This window comes from Bombyx mori, chromosome 14 (genome assembly GCF_030269925.1).
Source record: "Bombyx mori chromosome 14, ASM3026992v2".
In the NCBI taxonomy this organism is placed as follows: Eukaryota; Metazoa; Arthropoda; class Insecta; order Lepidoptera; family Bombycidae; genus Bombyx; species Bombyx mori.
This window is the reverse complement of record NC_085120.1, coordinates 11,682,293-11,694,379: the sequence shown is the minus strand read 5'-3', so window position 1 is coordinate 11,694,379 and position 12,087 is coordinate 11,682,293.

The window sequence follows — 12,087 nt, the reverse complement described above, 5'->3', positions numbered from 1 at the left end:
CTAGCTTCCAAACAGTGAAAGAATTTTTCAAATCGGCTCAGTAGTTTCGGAGCCTATTCAATACAAACAAACAAACAAATCTTTAATCTTTATAATATTAGTATAGATTTAATAACGTTTGTTTTGGGGTTCATCATCTTGTGAAGGACGAAGGAAGTTTTTATTGTACTCAAACGGATCAAAGTTTTATGTCAAAGAAGTTGTTACCGTTGTCACTAATGTGAATGCCACCCACTCCGACACACGCTTGCGGTCAAGTCTCAATTCTATTACGGGCTTTCGAATCGGTATGTATACCTAGGTTTTTCTATCGCCTAAGCCTAATAATGTTTTCCTACCAACGAAATATTATCAAATTTTCTATTTTGGCATCCAGTGGTAGTAAACATTTCGAGATATGAGTGTCTTATGTTTTTTCTAAGAAAAAATATATGGCATTGTTGAGTCTCTATATCGGGCAAGGATTAATAAGACACGTGTTCAGATAAGTGACTAACGCATATTGGGATTACAACCTAACGTGCTATCGACAGCCCGACAATCCCGAGACTGAGGTACCATCATTGCAATATAATTACCGCTATTACATACATATCGACGCTTGAAAGGCAAACGTGACTAAGCGACAATAACTGCTTTATACATAAATGATAGGCAATAACCATATTCGATGCGCAAAAAAAATATATTTCTAGCTCTATTAAAATCATTTCAATCCTACAGCTAGATTCGTTAAAATAGAATTTTTTTTTAGGTATTTCAACTTTAAATTAGTCTACTGTAAAGTTCACGCATTGTCGCTTAGTCACGTTTGCCTTTCAAGCATCGATACAATTGCTAGTTGCTATGGGGACATTTGTGGTCCCTACAACATCTTTTCTAAAAAGTAACAAAAACATCATAAACCAACATAATACAATACTCTAAAACGAAAACACGGTTTATATCTTAAACTTCATACAAATAAGACACAAAATTCTATCACAGCTTTCGAAGATCAACATTTGTAGAGTGTCTCCGAAGCGCTGGAAAGTTTGAGAGTTCTGTAACTTGGCGCGACTTGATTCAACTCCGAGCACACCTCGTGTTTGTGGTTCCGTGATTTGTAACGTGATAGGGCTTAGTCGAAAGTCTTAAAACTTTTGCCGTTAAAATTTGAGCTTAAGACAATCTTGTAATCAGATTCAAAATTTTATGCTTTCGTTTTTTTTTTTATCGATTAGGTGGTTGGACGAGCTCACAGCCCACCTGGTGCTAAGTGGCCACTGGAGCCTATAGACATCCACAACGCAAATGCGCCACCCACCTTCAGATATAAGTTTAGGATCTCAGTATAGTTACAACGGCTGCGCTACCCTTCAGACCGAAACGCATTACTGTTACACGGCAGAAATAGGCAGGGCGGTGGTACCTACCCGCGCGAGCTCACAAGAGGTCCTGCCACCAGCTTATTTCATCGGCATTCCATTATAGGTACACACAAACCGTGTATTAGACTCACAAAAAAAAAAACAATTTTTAATCATATTATAAACATGACTGACATTACTAACAGATTGTAAATTACCAAGCACTGACGCAGGATCTTTAAAGTACTGTGTTGGCAACAATTTCAAACTTAACACGTTGAACGCAACATGAAAAATCGAGTATTTTCATTCAGGCCACAATGCTCACCGGTGAGCTTTATCTTGCTGAACCGTTTGGGCCATGAGGGTCACCCGTAAGCCGTGTGAGGGTTTTAACGTAAACGCTTCCTACAAGCCACAGATTGCAGCTATCAAACAAAACACGTATAGAAGTGAGCTGCGTGGCTCTTAAACCAAACCGAATGCCTTGGTCTTCAAATCCAATAAAAAGTTGTAGTTTTTATCATGATAGATAGCATTTTAAAATATCTTAACAACTAGACAGTAAAAGTCGCGAATTTTTATATTCCATCCAAAATATCGCATTTTGTAAATTTTAGAATGAAAATTTCAAGTTTATAAAAATTACTGATTCCCTGATTTTGGTTTGGCCCGAACGATTTTTGAAGTCATCGTGGCCTAACGGATAAGACGTCCGGTGCATTAGTGTTGAACGATGCACCGGTGTTCGAATCCCGCAGGCGGGTACCAATTTTTCTAATGAAATACGTACTCAACAAATGTTCACGGTTGACTTCTATGGTGAAGGAATAATATCGTGTAATAAAAATGAAACCCACAAAATTATAATTTGCGTAATTACTGGTGGTAGGACCTCTTGTGAGTCCGCGTGGGTGGGTACCACCACCCTGCCTATTTCTGCTGTGAAGCAGTAATGCGTTTCGGTTTGAAGGGTGGGGCAACCGTTGTATGCTACTTGAGACCTTAGAACTTATATCTCAAGGTGGGTGGCACATTTACGTTGTGGATATCTATGGGAGTGATGATGAATTGAACTTCGACTAAGCTTACATCAATCAAATAGCTGAAGAAGTTTTTTTGTTGTGATATTTTTTTCTAAATTTTAAACTTTAAATGGCTCTGTTGTAAAGTTGCAAAAATGTCGCCAAAGCCAAATAGTGTTTCACTCGATATAATTTTTACATAAACGGGACTGAAGCAGCGATAAGAGTTAGTAGTCGATAATTTGATACGCTTTTAAATATGAGTCGTCTATGATCAAAGGTGGCAATCTGTGCATTTGGACAAAAAAAAATTTTTGATATTTCAATACAGATTTATTTGAATATAATCGTCTCCTTCAAAGAATACGGTTCAAAGCCTGCATTAAATAAAGGTTAATACTTAACCTGTTATTTATCTAAGATGTCGTTCAGAAGAGTTTTGTGACTGCTAGTGGAATACAAAGTCAATAATTCGTTTTTCTGATTTACCAATAATTATCCAAAAGTCACATTGCCGGCTTTGATAATAGTCGACTCATATGTAAGTAGCTTTTGTCATTGATATTCACCGAGAACAAACACTTTACATCGGAAGCTATAAAAGTATCGCACACTGCAGCCATTGTTCGCGGAAACTTTAAGTGCAATACGATACGAGAGCTTCGGGTCCCATATGATTTCCCCTGGCAATTATTGGCACTTACTTTCGATAGTGCGAGCTCTTATCGGATATTCCTAGAAGCACAACATAAAAAATAACGAGGCCTCGGACAATTGAGGGTAAATTTTTATCCGAGATCAAGTTTTAGTGGTGTCGTTTCGTATTAATTACATTTAAGTTTTTTTTTATTTTTTTATTGCTTAGGTGTGTGGACGAGCTCACAGCCCACCTGGTGTTAAGTGGTTACTGGAGCCCATAGACATCTACAACGTAAATGCGCCACCCACCTTGAGATATAAGTTGTAAGGTCTCAGTATAGTTACAACGGCTGCCCGACCCTTCAAACCGAAACGCATTAATGCTTCACGGCAGAAATAGACAGGGCGGTGGTACTTACCCGCGCGGACTCACAAGCGGTCCTACCACCAGTAATTACGCAAATTATAATTTTGTGGGTTTGATTTTTATTACACGATGTTATTCCTTCACCGTGGAAGTCAACCGTGAACATTTGTTGAGTACGTATTTCATTAGAAAAATTGGTACCCGCCTGTGGGATTCGAACACTGGTGCATCGCGCTCAACGCAAATGCACCGGACGTCTTATCCGTTAGACCACGACGACTTCAATTTTCTTCGATCTTTGTGAGTTGCAGACGTCTTTTAAACTACTTTCGTTTGTTTTTTTATTGCTTAGACTGAAATACGAGAGCACCGCTCAACTGGTCTTAATTGGTTACTTAGGCTTAAAAACATTAATAATAATAATCTATATTGACATCACTACATTAAAACCATAATTTCAGGTCGATGTCTACGTAATTTCTATGATAAATATAATTGAAAAGACAGAGGTAGGAGAATAACAGAACAAAAGAACAGGTACTAGACCATTCCCAATGTACGTTGCATGTTCCAAATAACAACCACCATCATCATCTAAGGCCTTACAGCCCAGGATGGGCCTTAGCCTGGTCCAGTATTTCTCTCCAGACTGTTCTGTTCAGGGCTTTCTCCTTCCAGTTCCTGACACCGATAACTTTGAGGTCGTGCTCTGTGCCATCTAACCATCGGAGTTTGGGTCTGTCACGACTTCTCCGGCCCTCTGGTTTGCCATAGAGCAGTTGTCTTGGCATTCTGGTCTCTGCCATTCGAACTAGATGTCCTGCCCATAAATAATAACCATCACTCAATCGAAATTACATGCAAAACTGCAAGTGCGTAGCCATTTTTCAATACCCAAAAAAAGAAAACAATGATGCGATTTTCTGGGCCTATTTTATTTGGGCCGCAGTGGCTTAGCGTATGCTCACCCGAACGGGCAATCAGTCGGAATGGATTACACTATAAATATTTTACAACTAACCCAGTGAGAGCCATCGGATAGAGGGATGTCTGAATGCGACTGTGAAGCTAGTTCTTTTTTGGTTGCATATTTTATACATAAGAGAATCTTTCTCTGTGTTTTATAGTTTACGAAAAATGCTAAGGAAAATATTGACTCGGTGGTGTAGCGCCTCTGACTGTTGCGCCGAGGGTCGTGGGTTCGATTCCCACAACGGTCAAATATTCGTGTGATGAACAAGAAGTTTGTTTGCTCTTTGTTTGAGTGTTTATAATTTTGGGAATAACGACGAAGGGAAAGGGGAAAATCTTCCACCGAACGGTGGAACACAGTATCCGTTATGATTGCTTCGTAGATCGATGATACAAAAAAACCTACCCGCGCCGACTCACAAGAGGTCCCACCAGGAGTAAAAATCTTTCCTAGACTCATAGCTTTGAGAGGCTATGTCAGCGTAACCTGTACAAGTAGGTGAGCTCATGGTGTTCAAACGTGTCGACGTTGCTAATCCTAGCAAGAGCAGTGCTTCGCAGAATCTGCCACCGGATCGGAAACGCGACCCACTGAGAAGATCCGGCGAGAAACTCAGTGGGCCGTGTCTATGGGTTAAGAATCGTCGCAAGCATTACCATCTGGTCTGTTTTCGTTCAATCAGTCATATTAAAATCTACAATCTAATTAAGACTTTAATCGCATATCTGAAGATGATATTAAATTAGATAGATTTTCATTTTTTGTTCACTTCTGCGATAAATTATAAATTAATATTATCGTTATTATGGAAAAGATCAGTCGTTATTTATCAACGTAGAGATTTTGATCTCTTATCAAACACATTTCTACACGGTGAAAGCAAAATAATGGTGTTTGTAAATTAATTTCGTCTTTGTTAATTGGTAAGCAACATGAAAAAGATATTTTTTCAGATAATTCAGGTCTTCCTTTGAACCGGTAAAGGTAAAGAGCGCGAAGTCGACAACGGTCTATTCAACGAATTACCAAGAAGAGAGCGACATTCAAAGCTAATTGCAACTTAATTAAACCTACTTAAGGTTCATTATGCTCATTTTGTAATTGCCAATGGTTAGAATATTTTACGGTATTCGTTGATCGCGAAAAATTAAGGTTTTATTCGACGATATTAGTTTTTATTTATTAAGAACAGTATATTTGTTTTTTATTTTTATTTTTTTTACTTCCGTTTCTCTCCAAATAGAAATTAGCAATAACTTGAGGCCTGGGAGTTTGTTTGACTTGGAACTACGCCTTAAATATTTTTTTATTATCAAATCAAATCAAATAAAAGAACTACCGCCAATTCACAAGAACTAGCCTTCGTCCTGAGAAGAACTGGCAAGAAACTCAGTGGGTGTGTCTTTTTTTTTAAATATTAGAGTTTTTTTTTAATTATTAGATTTTTTTTTAAATATTCATCTTTTAAGGGAGTATTATAACGTAACAATTATTGCAATATTGAAATGCCCGGAGCGAGCAACTCATTCCCACTTTGTGCAATCTTCACAGATAATCATTGACTTTATAGTAAGCTTTATTGCACAGATGTTCTTTAATAGTTTTCTTAAGCCTATGTATATATAGGTTCTGAACATCTTGTGTGCTTTTGTTGTACAGACTGTTATACGGAATTGAAAAAATATCTTTTTAAAAAAGATTTTATTGACGAAATGAATATATAGAGATTTTACGACGATTAATGACGGCAACCGTGCCGTGTGGAATTAGGAATAGGACTGACCGGATAGGGAGGGGATTGTTCTGTAATAAAGGATCATAACTGCTGATGCTATTCGGGAAAGGTGATGATGAAAGCAAAGCTAGGAACCAGAGGGTATCATAACAAGACGCACAGACAAACAGCCGTATGACTTTCGTATCTTATGTAACCGACTCATCGGCATATGAAGCTTGTGTTTATGGTGCATGGAGTTGAAATAGCTTCCTTCTTTTACCACTAGAGGCGCTATTCCAACTCCATACAAATTTGAGTTAGCTTTTACGTGATCGAGAAGATAAAAACTCGCGCTCAATTGTAAAATTCCACTTCCAGCAGTCAGGCAATAACACATAGATTGCAGTAGTTCTCTTCAGTCTGTCCTCGTTTATTTTTTAAATCCACTTTACAACTTTTGGATATGTGCTCACTATAGAATACACCGCCATTCGCCCGCTTTTTTTCCGACCACCGCCTTTTTGAAGTGAAAACTTCTTGAGAATCGTTGTGATTTCAAACCGGATGCAACGAAAAAAACGACAGGTAAGAGACACAAATACAAAAATGTGTAGGATGAAGCCAGCAAAGAATGAGACAGAAATATACATACTATTTAATACAGTGCCATCTGTGAGTTTTTTTAATACTAACGTGTGTATGAAAGCTCTTGTAGTGAATTTTAATTTAGGATTATACGTGAAATTCAAATATCAATTCACAGAGCGCGCTACCTTACAATTATTTACTAATGACAAAATTTGACATATACTTAAGACGTTTAGGATTATTGTATTTTAATTTTGGAAGGTTTCACTTCTACCACGTGTGAATTGCACACATTTTGTTTTTTTATTTATTATGTCTCGTCCCCACTGCTGCCATTGGAAGCAGTGGGGACACCAAAAGTGCTGCCACATGGCATTGCGAAAGTTTCTAATTTTAACATGATAAATTTATAATATAGTTATTTTACAACAAACCTTACCCAATACACTGGATTAAAAATTTCTATGTCTGCTTCATCCGATTTTAGCTAATGCGATTACTTAAACATTTTTGTGTGTACTGTTAAGCCGCGTCACGTCAGCAAACAAGACGAGCAATGGAATGTCGGCCGCCATAAATCTGACGCCGGACAATGAATGACATTTGCCTAGATGCATCACGTGCAAAGCAACAAATGTCGCGGGCAGTTCGTTGTTACACACGGACACTGTGTTCGTCAATCAATCAAACCAATATACCTACTCATACAAAACAAAGCAAAATAATCGATTTTAAAAGGTTTAACGAACTACCCGCCAAAGGCAAAATAATAGGTTGGGGAAAAAGTTTCTTCGCATTCTTTATATTCATGAAATCATTTATCATTTAATTCATGAAATTTGTGTTTATCAGATACAAGATCGGGTCCTCAATAAGCACTATTCATAAAATGTGAATAGTTTTATGTTTCTTAACATTTTGTTTTAGTGTATATTATTATATACTGCGGTTTTTATCAGGTCGTACTATATATACTAGAGGTCCCGCAGTAGTCGAAATTCGACTATAATTAATTGGAATTGTAAGCTTGTACACTATTATGATTGTATTTTATGAAATTTGTGATTATAGAAGTCTATAATCACAAATTTCGCCAAGACTACACTATAAAAATATTAACAAAGACAAACAATATTTAATCTCAATTTGACAACAGACGTCAAGAACAAAAGTTTGACAATAAATAGTATGCATGCGTGTGTGCGTCAAACACGTGGTATGTAGTGTGTGTAATATTTTCTTTATTGATTTAATGTATCTATTACGCATTATTTTAAAAAAAATTTAGCATTGTGCACTTCTTCTCTATATTCTCTATAAGTGTGGAAAATTTCATTCTCCTCCGTCCGCGCAATTTTCGTAAAAAGGGATACAAAGTTTTTGCGTTACGTATTAATATATAGATATTTTATAGGTTAATCTCGCATTTTAATATCCATAATTTCTCTTTCGAATACTATAATGGATCCATTGATAACAAGGCGCTATTCGCCGATGTCTAAAAACCGTGTTAACCAACTTATAAGAAGAAATATTCTTTTATAAGAAATATTTATATATAATACAGTTCAGTATATTTATTCCTCTGTTTGTCCACCGGTTTGTTTTTATTTATTAAGTAGGTGAATTGAAGAGTGTGAACGTCAATAATAAAAGAAAACCTTTAATGTAATAGATAAGAGGAATTCAAATCTCGCTCTTAAGTCGATCATCGGGCGAAAGCTAGTAGGTATTATATTTGTAGCCTTTTGATTAAAGGAAACTAGATGACCGTGTGTCAGCGTCCTCTCAACCCCTGGCGGTGACTTTGATTGATGCACATGTACTCTCGGGGTCATTGTAACCCTCCGGGGCTTCGTGACCACGCCACTAATATGAATCCTGGATGAATTGCAACATTACCCCGGATATCACTGCTGTCGGATTCGGCTTACATCTGACTAATTGAAATGAGAGAGAGAGAAAGGGAGACCCTTAACTCGCTGGGAAGATGATCTGAAAAGATCGGCTGACATAAACTGGAACTTCACAGCAGAAGATATACCAAAATGGGCATCTTTGGAGGAAACTTGTACCCAAACCGGGATTTCTTGTTAACTATTAACTATTTTAATACACTTACATAAATTACTAACATAATTTAAGCTAACTTACTAACAAAATTCATATCTGTTATTTAAGGTAATATTATAATCCACCTAAGATTGTTTAACCAGAAATAAAAAGGCTTATTATTAATATTAAACGAAATGCCCTCATCTTTAAAATATTGGTATTTATCTTCGAAGTAGTTGCATAGTATACAGCAAGTTACAATCGTTATTTATAAATATTTTTCATCATCAGTCAGTATCATAGCTGTGCGAAGTTGTTAAGGGCCTTAAGTTAAGTTATTCCCAAGCCTTGGGAGTAAATTAAATTTGGATGATTCAATGCTTTTCTTTCGCGTTTCGACAAATACTTTTCTTATCGAGTATCTGGCGGTAGGTTAGGTGCACAGTTCTGACCGATGAAGCTTCAAGCTCTGACACAGCTGTTCCGATTACATTTTTAATGTATTTTGGTATTATTGTATTTTGGTCGGCAAGTCTATCTGTATTTAAAACGTTGTATATCAATTGGAACATCCAAAATTTGATATCTTTTTTAATTATCCAAATTTAAATATACGCTCGCGCACTAGTAATTAGGTGCAGGCTCGTCACAAATGACAATTCAAAGCTGTTTTCCTTAAACAGTCATCGTGTATTGTGTGTTTTTACTTTATTTATTTAGAATCGAAATGTGTGGCTTGCGGAGAAAAATTAACTGTAGGCAGCGGCTTGGCTGTGCCCCTGGCATTCCTGACGGTAACCACTCGCCATCTGGTGGGCCGTAAGCTCGTTTGCCTACAAGGGCACTAAAAAATATTTCTAAGACTTCTTTCATTTTCTATTTGTTGCTAGATTCCGGTAGTATGCAAAGCAAAAGGATTCGAGCCGATTTTCGTCCTTGAAATTCAAAAAATTACTAAACCAAAAGAGCTTGCGACAATTATTGTACACAGAATCTGAGTGAATAGGACATAACTGCCGACCGGCACATAGGTAGCGAATTGACATATGGAACATAGGGATAAAATAGCATGTTCCTTCCTGTTTATAGCGGCAATAATATCAGATATGTTCCCCCTCAAAATTCAGAGTAGAAAATCTTTACGAAAGGCAAGGTTTCATATATTGGACGAAAAATTAATGAGTTATTGACAATGTAAATTAAATTTTTCTGTTTCTCTATAAATTCAGTTTCGACCAGCTGCTGATTGCACGTAAACAATCAGTGGTATTGAATGCGACCGGAGGCGATGCCACAAACATATTGCTTATTGGACGAAAATCTATATGTATCAATTAACGGTAATGAAAATAAAATATCTATATATTAATACGTGAAGCAAAAACTTTGTATCCCTTTTTACGAAAATTGCGCGGACGGAGGAGTATGAAATTTCCCACACTTATAGAGAATATAGAGAAGGAGTGCACAATGCTCATGTTTTTTAAAAATAATGCATAAAAGATACATAAAATCAATAAAGAAAAACATTACACACACTGCCGTGTATTTGACACACACACATATATATATCTCTTTGTTTATTGTCAAACTTAGGTTTGTCAAAAACTGTGGTCAAATTGAAAATAGGTTAATATTGTTTATCTTTAATATTATTTGTCTATGGTGTAGTCTTGGCGAAATCTGTGATTATAAAAGTATAGTTATATATACAGATAGTCTTAGTCTAGTCTAGTCTCAGTATGACCATAATAATGTTCAAACTTATAATTTCAATTAATTATAGTCGAATTTCGACTACTGCAGGACTACTAGTAGTAGTAATATTATCTGTAATAGTTGTAGTTTTCTGTGCCAATTTCAAAAAACAAATTATCATTAGCTTTTTACTGCATATCTGTTATACATTCTGATTTATCTTACCACACGCCAATTAGGTTATTTATTACGAGAGAAAATATCTTGCATATCATCTTAATAACCACCATAATTTTAAATCCAAACCTTACAAAAAAGACTTTTCATGTTTAACCTCAAAGCTTTTTCTAATTTAAAAGAAATCTGGAATATCTGAGTAGATTCTGTACTCTGAATTAACCTCGGTAACGTTGATGTTTCGACAAATGAATTAAGTGTGAATAATTCATTGGCAATTAGATCCGTGCCAAGTGGAAAGCGGAGAGATTTATCTTTGCTGAATTGGGTATAGTAAGGTATTTTAGTTCGTATATTTGTTTTATAGGAAAGAAGATGTTGAAATTTTACTAGAAATCTCGTCGCTTATCTATTTCACTTCTTGCAATTTAGTGTACCAAAGTGGAGTGGAAGATAAAGAAAGTATTTTATAGGTGCATTGCTAAATAAATTAGGAGAAAAATAAGTAAGAGGGTATAAATAAATACTGAACTAGACGTAGCTTAATGTCTGATCTCTAATTACGGGTTATGATCTGTAGTGTAGTGGCTTTAGTAAGTCGGTGTGGCTATTTTATATAATGTGCTCTAATTCACTTATCACTGTTCACAAATATCATAACTTTTACTACTTTCTTTTTTTTATATAAAGCATTTGTTTCTTATCATAGAAACTACAAATTCTCCCTGATTAAAGCCACTCAACATTTAATCACTCACCGTACTATGCCATGTTTATCTCAGTCACCACAGAACCGACCCGCCTCTGCAATCTGATTATGGTTTTATGGTCCTCTTGCTACAAGATGACATAGTAATGGAACTGTGAGATGTTGCCTGGAATGATAACATCAAATAAGAACAAATTTTAAACGAGATTTGGAAGAGCCGTTAAAGTTAGGTCACGGATTGGCCAATGCGACTATGGTTAGTTATACTCATCAGGATTTATCTTTTAATTATCCATCCTAATTATTTAAAAAAAATGTCTTTTTTTTTAATTCTTAGATGGGTGGACGAGCTCACAGCCCACCTGGTGTTGAGTGGTTACTGGAGCCCATAGACATCTACAACGTAAATGCGCCACCCACCTTGAGATATAAGTTCTAAGATCTCAGTATAGTTACATGTGTTTGTTTGTCCTTCTTTCACATAGAAATGGAGCAACGAATTGAGATAAAAAAAATTAAAGAGATAGTTTTAGATTGAGAGCTACCTTTAATCGCGAAAAACTGATTCCATAGGAAACTATATTGATACTTCCCTTTGAATACGCGGACGTATTGATACTTCCCTTTGAATACGCGGACGAAGCCACCGGTAACAGCTTGTAATGAGATACAAAATTAATGCTAATGTATCCTTGAAACTTACAGAGAAGTTAACAATCCTGTTAACATGACATCTGAGATTTATCTATTGGGTGTTTTTTTATATATTTAGTAATAATTGGATCGGAGC